Consider the following 8211-nt stretch of genomic DNA (forward strand, 5'->3'; position numbering starts at 1 on the left):
AAATCATAACATTAATGAAGGAAAGAAACCTTAAAGAAAGCAAGAGGCTTGTTGAAGACGGCTATACAAGCTACATACAAAACTTAATCATAGACGGGTCCAATGTAGTTGGCACATGATCATTAGATAAGCAAACACACACACACACACACACACACACATACAAACACACAATTACACGGCAAAGGCAAAGAAAATGATGTTATAAATAATTCACCATCACTATTATGTCTTATGATGACAAAGAGTCGAGGGATATACTTTATGTGTTTGTTCACTCAGGTTTTAGACTCATTGTTTTTATCAAAGTTACTGCTGCAAGAAAGCTGTGGGTTATGATAAGGAGAAAATAAACCTTTTATTTACCTTAATTGCTTGAACGAGTTCATCACTCTCATTCACTCGGCTGTGTATGGCGACAACAACATCGGCATAGCCATTGTCGACAAGTTTTACCGACGACTTCGGAATGAGACCTTGTGCGGAGCTCACGACAAGGCCAACGAACACGAGCAGGTGCAGTGGTGACAACATGATGATTGGAGAAGATTTTCGAGAGAGACACACTTTTAAGAGCTGCCAAGCGGCTTGCATTTTACCCGTATGGTTGTTACGGTTGAATGGCCATATTTTTAGGTCCAAATACTTCCGCCTGTGATGCTAGTGTCTGAGTCTCAGAAAACTAAGAGGCATTCAGTGATGGAGACGCAAGATAATGAAGCGTGAATTACAATTCAGGAGACAATATTGTGTTATTGAATTACTTCTTGCATTCATTCATTCATTCATTCATTCATTCATTCATTCATTCATTCATTCATTCATTCTTTTTATTTAATCATGGTACGAACGTCAGCCACGGCTGTTTTTTTTTTTTTTTTCAGTTAGTCCGCGCAATAAAAACAAGTTTCCATAACATAATACATCATTATCGATACAGAACAAATATAAACTACATAAAACTACTCAAAATGATTTATACAATCATAGGCAAGACACAAAAAATAGGCAAGACTATCAATTCACACTCGCCTTTACTCGCCTCGCAGAGAACATTTTAATTTTAGGTAGACATAATGTAAAACAGTGCCAAAGCACAGGACCTGCACCCCCCCCCCCCAAGTTCCTCATCAGCTGTTTGCTCGTGGAGTTGGGTAGCTACAACATTTTTCTAGCAACTGCCTCACTTATAGGCCAATGGTAGGCCTATACCTAAGATCTGGCGCAAGACATATGTTGATCATCGCCATACCGAAGCCAAACAGGCCAACTGGCCAGCTACTGCCCGACACCGTTCCTGTGCGTCCCCTTGCAGCTGCTGGAACTTCACATCCTAATTGCCCTCATAAAAGTTGTAGACCCAACGGCAACGATGCGGTCTTGCATTGGGATCTCATCCTCAAACTCCTAAGAGCATGGCCAAAACTACTGTTACGGCTTTCCATCTTGCCAACTGGGACGCTAAATAAACCGCAAACTGAAGATCAAGCTTAGAGGCATTGTACGTGTTGCCATGGAACACGTGCTCTCATTCTTTGGAGTTCAACTAGACCACCAGCTCACTTGCAAGCAACGCCCAGAGTCACTCCGTGCGACAATCTCATACCACCTATTGTGTCTGCACAAGACATATTATGTCCATCTATGCTGTAGCATTGAACAGCATGTCTCATTCATTCCATAGTCATCCATCTCACCGCCACCCTTCCACAGTCAAGTTCTTATCTTTCTCTATTTGTTTTTTCTCTCATCAAGATCTTCTGATATGCTGACAGCCACTTTCTATTCCCACTTCCTTTCCGCTCCCGCTGTCATTTGTCTTCACCTCATCTCACGATATCAGCGATGTAAACGTAAACAACACCGGAAAGTCACCTGGACATGTTTTGTAAACATGATATACAGTGATGTATCAAAATAATGTAAATGTGTTGGATTGATATGCTGGAGAACAATGAATAAAGTACACTTTCATTCTGACTCCAGAGCCAAGCAGTCATGCCTCCTTCATTCTCCTAGTCCTTAAGAATCTAACTTCCTCCCACAAAACATAAAAAAACCACCCACGACCCTTACCTTCTCCACACCCGAATAAAGGGAGAGGCAACTGCAGCGTCTTCGCTTTATTGCATGCAGCAACCCTTGACAGCTTCAACCACAACATGAATAGACATAAAGCGACAGTTTGACACGATTGCCAAATTCACCATCACACCAGAGGTGTTTTCAATGCTCGTAATTCAACTGATAAAAATGTTGAAAATCATTAGTAAATTTCTTGATAGTTTTGCTTTTGTCAATGTTTTCGTAGCCCTCCGGAATAACCACAGAAGTTTCATAACTTATGGACTTTTTTTTTTAATAACACAAGTGACAATGATTGTCATGATGTTGTTTTTTATATAATGTGTGCTTTCAGTTGCCAGTTTTTCCTATATCCTCACAATCATTAGTACCAATCATGCCAAATCAGAACTAGCGAAAACACCGATTGAAACCATGTTAGCATTAAATATGATTAAATCATGAATTTGCAAATGAACCGCTGTCATGGCTGGTGGTTGGATATTTATGAAACCTATGAAGAAAAAGATGTTAATGGAGCATATCACTGCATATGAAAAGTTAATAACTAAATTAAAAGTTAATAACTAAATTAAAACGATATTGCAACTGATTGACAAATCACTCGTGACTGTATTCCGTATATTTCTATGTCTATTGCTCTTCCTTAACTCTTGGCTATCATTTCATCTTCAGACAACATAAGCGATGTGTTTCTTTTCCAAGAAGGGAAGGAATATTGTGTCTGCACAAGACATAGTATGTCTATCTATGCTGTAGCATTGAACAGCATGTCTCATTCATTCCATAGTCATCCATCTCACCGCCACCCTTCCACATTCAAGTTCTTATCTTTCTCTATTTGTTTTTTTCTCTCATCAAGATCTTCTGATATGCTGACAGCCACTTTCTATTCCCACTTCCTTTTCGCTCCCGCTGTCATTTGTCTTCACCTCATCTCACGATATCAGCGATGTAAACGTAAACAACACCGGAAAGTCACCTGGACATGTTTTGTAAACATGATGTACAGTGATGTATCAAATGAAAATGTGTTAACGACCCCCTTGCCAGTGATTGGGGAATTCAACGCTAGAATTTCGTGCTCGACTCAACTTTCAACGACAGCACGATTCGTTGTCGTGCACGGAAATAGTGGATGTCTTCTTGGGCAAGACACAGCCACAGCGCTATAACTACTTCGATTCGCAGACGAAAACGTGCATGAGACAAACCCAGCTGATGTTTTGTCGTGTCTACCGATTGATCAACCTCATCGCGATCGAAATATCGCAGAAGAGTACATTGACGCAATTCTGACGCACGCAATACCACGAGCACTTTCGCGACAACAAATCACAGCAGCCTCCCTAGCCGACTCGGAAATCCAACAGGTGATCGATGCGGTGAATACAGACAAGTGGCCCGACAACCCGCGATTATCCGCGTATCAACGAGTTCGCGACGAGCTATCGACGAAAAATGGTCTTCTTCTTCGCGGAACTCGCATCGTCATCCCTACTGTGCTGCGAAAACAAACGCTCGACATCGCACACGAGCCCCATCAGGGCATTGTGAGACTGAAGCAGGCCCTACGCACGAAAGTCTGGTGGCCTAGAATCGATGTCGATGCAGAGACAGTAGTTCGAAACTGCTCAGCCTGCCAAGCTGAGATGCCAGCTCCTCCCTCTGTGCCTCTCCAGCCATCGCCCATGCCTCGCGCTCCGTGGAGCAGACTCCACATCGACTTGTGTGGACCTCTACCGACTGGAGAAACGCTTCTAGTCATCGTAGATGCAGCTATGCGGTGGCCAGAAGTTGAAATCCTCCGATCAACGACATCGCAAGTGATCACATCGCGGCTAGATAAAATTTTCGCGCAGCATGGATTTCCAGACGAAATCGTGACGGACAACGGACCGCAGTTTATTTCGCAGGAGTTCGCAGAATACCTGAAAGCGATCGCTGTCAAACACCGCCGCGTCACCAAGGTCACGACCTACCATCCACAAGCAAACGCAGAAGTAGAGAGATTCAACGCTACTCTCATGAAAGCGATCAGGACAGCGAGGAATAGCAACCGCGATTGGCATCGAGCTATGCTAGCTTTTCTTCTCGTCTATCGCTCAACCCCCCATCCGGCAACACTGGCGACACCGGCGAAGCTCCTATACAATCGAGAGCTTCGCACGAAGTTGCCGTCAATGCCAACGCCAACTCGCAGAGCGTACGCCAGTGCGAGACGACACGATCAGCGGTACAAAGCGAACATGAAGGCGTACCACGACAACAAGAAACGCTCGTGACTACGGAATGTCAACCCGGGGGGATCATGTTATCATCACGCAGAGAAAGCGAGACAAATTCTCCTCGCGATTCGACCCCAAACCGTGGGTAGTTATCGCGAGAAAAGGTGGAAGCGTAAAACTTCGCAGGGGAAACGAGACAGCGATGACATACATGTCGCAAATACGCCAGATCCCCGCTCCACAAAAGCCCGATTCGCGAGAACGCGACGACCACACCGACTTCGACCTTCACGATGACACGCAACGTGACCGTCAGACCGCTCCGCAGCAGAACGGAGCAGGGCTTCGACGATCGCACAGACAATCGCGACCACCAGACAGACTTACATACTTCAGGTCAGGTGTAATCATGTGAACCATAGTGAATGCCTTACTCGTTAACTAAGTGGACTGATAAATATAAAGGAACATTCAGCTGAGAAATATCAGTGCCACAGGAACTGTAAATAACTGTAAATAACTGTAAATATATGGAGGCCAGTGATGGACTTTTCAACAAAGAACTCGAACTGAAAACAAAAGGACTAATGAAAAAAGAAAGGGATTCCAAAAGAAGTTTATTGTTCAATCATTATGTTTGATCGAAATGTGTAACCCTTTACCATGTTTATAAGATGTGTATTCATAATTGTTACGACCAAAATCACTCCGAGAATGATCGCACAAAAGAAACAATCAACTAATGTTCAGGCGGTTTATTAACAGTGATATTGTGGGTACAGACTCGTAATCGGTTTTCACATCAGTACAATAATGATCAATAGAAACAATTACAAATCGGTAATGGAATCACTTACACGTATCTGAAATCAGGTAATCCTTTAATTGAAAAGGTCCAAATGCGACGTTCGATGCACAAATGAATAATCCTTGACGTGCCGATGAATGATTCCTACGACGTAACTCCAGAGACACAGGTTGCATTAATCCATGTTAATCCGGGGTAAAATCCGCGATATATGTCCACGGTATAAGGTTCACAGCGAAACGTGTAGAATCCAAACGTTATGACGACCACGTCCAGTAGATGCGTTGAATGATGATTCACTTTACAATGTCCAGCAAAGAATCCAGCCCGTCACAGCTTTGCCGTAATAATGTCCGTTGACTCTAAAATATGGAGTCTATCTCCAATGTAGGCAAATTAATTCTCTGCAGGCAAAATGTCTCCCAGGCCTTATCTCCACAAACACAGTTTGTATAGCAGGTCAGCAGGTAACACAGGACTGACTATAACAAGTCGCTTCAGAGCCAGAAGTGACGTAACTCTCAGAGCAGAGGTGTTGGGTACTCTGCCTACTGCAGAATTTCTCCAGCTTATATACTATCCATTCACCCCTTTCTAGTACATTCTGTAATTTTCTTCAACCTGGGGCCACATACCTGAACATACTAGCAAGTCCAAATTCCAGGAATCCTGGATGACTCACTGCCTAACTATGTGCATAACATCATTGCCAAAATTAACTACCAATCACACTGGGCTACATGGACAGTGCCTCACTCATCCAAATATGTAAGCACTTCCCAGAATTTTCTGGAATGGGTTAAATCATTCTAGATTGAGTGAGCTATAATGTACCGGTATTTCCTGTCACATGCATACATGTACTGTAGCTACATTTTATACCATGTAGAAAATTCTCCTCTGATCTGGTCAGCCTGTATGTACTATATCTATATCATATAGAATGTTCTCCATTATTCTGGTCCACCTGTGTACATACACATTAAAACAACCATGCATACAGCCTTGATACATGTACATAACTACTTGTGTGTACATTTGTGACACCATCCCCCATGGGAAAAAGAAAGCCTTGCCGTAGCAAGGGTTTCTTTTACCTTCACAATTTCTCATTGTTATTTACAACGAATGTGAGGTATAATCCAAGTCAAGCAACAATAATCACATACAGCTGTACTATCACATGCCTTTTGAATACTTGTAGCTGCATTAATTCCATGTTCTCTTTTCATGGATACCATTTACAATGATATTGCTTGGATTCTCGAAGCTTATACAATCATGTCAAACTGTTTTGCATACATTAATAGAGCTATTTAAAACACATACACTGTAAGTGATATGCGGTGAAAACTTTTCACCTTTGATACTCTCTTCATGTTACACTCTTGACAAAGCGTCAGCAATTACATTATTTTTGCCTGCCACGTGTTTGATTTTGAGTGCATAATTATATGGCTGCGTCATCATGCTCCATCTGAACAATATGTTGTTCTTCATTTTGAACCGGTCTAAAAAGACCAAGGGGTTGTGGTCAGTATAGACCGTGATCTCCCCTCTGCTATTGGTCAAGTACACTTCATATTGCTGGAGGGCAAGGATGAGACTGAGAGCCTCCTTCTCGATTGTTGAGTACTTAATAATAATAATAATAATACATACAATTTCTATAGCGCCGTTCTCCACTTTGATTAAATGCTCAAGGCGCTTTACAATAGGTACATCAAAGCAAACAGACTGAAAATACAAGTACATCACAGTAATAGAAGAAGATGAAGAAGCAGAAAAAAAAAAGACATGAAAGTCTGTCTTCAAAAGACACTGGTCTTCAAAATGCACTGCTAAACAGATAGGATTTTAAATTACTCCTGAAAGATGTTATAGAGCTTGAGTCTTTCAGCTCACGAGGAAGTGAATTCCACAGTGTTGGTCCAGCGTGAGCGAAAGCACGTTCCCCCCAAGATTTCCTAGAAAACGGAATATGTAAGAGACCTGAAGTTGAGGGTCGAAGAGTTCGTGAAGGTTGGTTCTTTTGGTATGCGTTCAACTTTTTGAAAAAGTAGCTAACCGGTCGTTCAGTGCCTTCTTCATCTTCTTGGAGCAAAACCGCTCCCACTCCTACATCACTAGCATCTATTGCCACTTTGAATGGCTTTTGGAAGTCAGGAGCTACTAGAACAGGCTCATTAGCAAGGACTGCTTTTAGTTTCTCGAAGGCTCTTTGACACTCATCAGTCCAGGTGTACTTTGCCTTGCCCTTCAGCAGGTTTGTCAGGGGGGTGACTACAGTGCTGAAATTCGGTACAAATTTCCTGTAGAAACCAGCCATGCCCAGAAATCTGAGCAACTCCTTCTTGGATTGGGGGATGGGAAAGCCTAGTATAGCTTCTACCTTGGCTTCTCTTGGCAATACCTGTCCCTGACCGACTACATGCCCGAGATACACCACTTTGGCCTTTGCAAATTCACTCTTTGTGCCAGATTAATCACCAATCCGGCCTCCTTGAGTCGATCAAAGAGTTGCCGCAAGTGTGTAATGTGCTCTTCCCACGTGTCACTATACACTAGGATGTCATCAATGTATACTACACAGTTGTCAAGTCCGGCAATGATTTGGTTTGTTAGCCGTTGGAAGGTGGCCGGAGCATTTTTCATGCCGAATGGCATTACTTTGCATTGGAACAAGCCATCTGGTGTAGCAAAGGCAGAAATCTCCCTGGCTTTGTCGGTCAAGGGCACTTGCTAGTATCCCTTTAGAAGGTCTATTTTACTGACATATGCAGAATTTCCGACCCTGTCAATGCAGTCTTCAAGTCTGGGAATGGGGAAATAATCTGTTTTCGTCACGGCGTTTACCTTTCGGTAATCTATACAGAATCTTTGAGACCCATCCGGTTTGGGCACCATGACGATTGGGGAGCTCCAACTGCTTTTACTCGGTTCTATTATGTCATTGTCTAGCATGTACTGAACCTCTATTCCCGTGCTTTTTGCAGTTTGCTCGGGTTCAGTCTGTAAGGGTTTTGCTTGATAGGGTCAGCATCTCCTACATCAACATCATGTACAGTCAGAGGGGTACAGCCTGGTTTG

The sequence above is a fragment of the Diadema setosum genome, chromosome 8 (assembly GCF_964275005.1).
Source record: "Diadema setosum chromosome 8, eeDiaSeto1, whole genome shotgun sequence".
Lineage (NCBI taxonomy): Eukaryota > Metazoa > Echinodermata > Echinoidea > Diadematoida > Diadematidae > Diadema > Diadema setosum.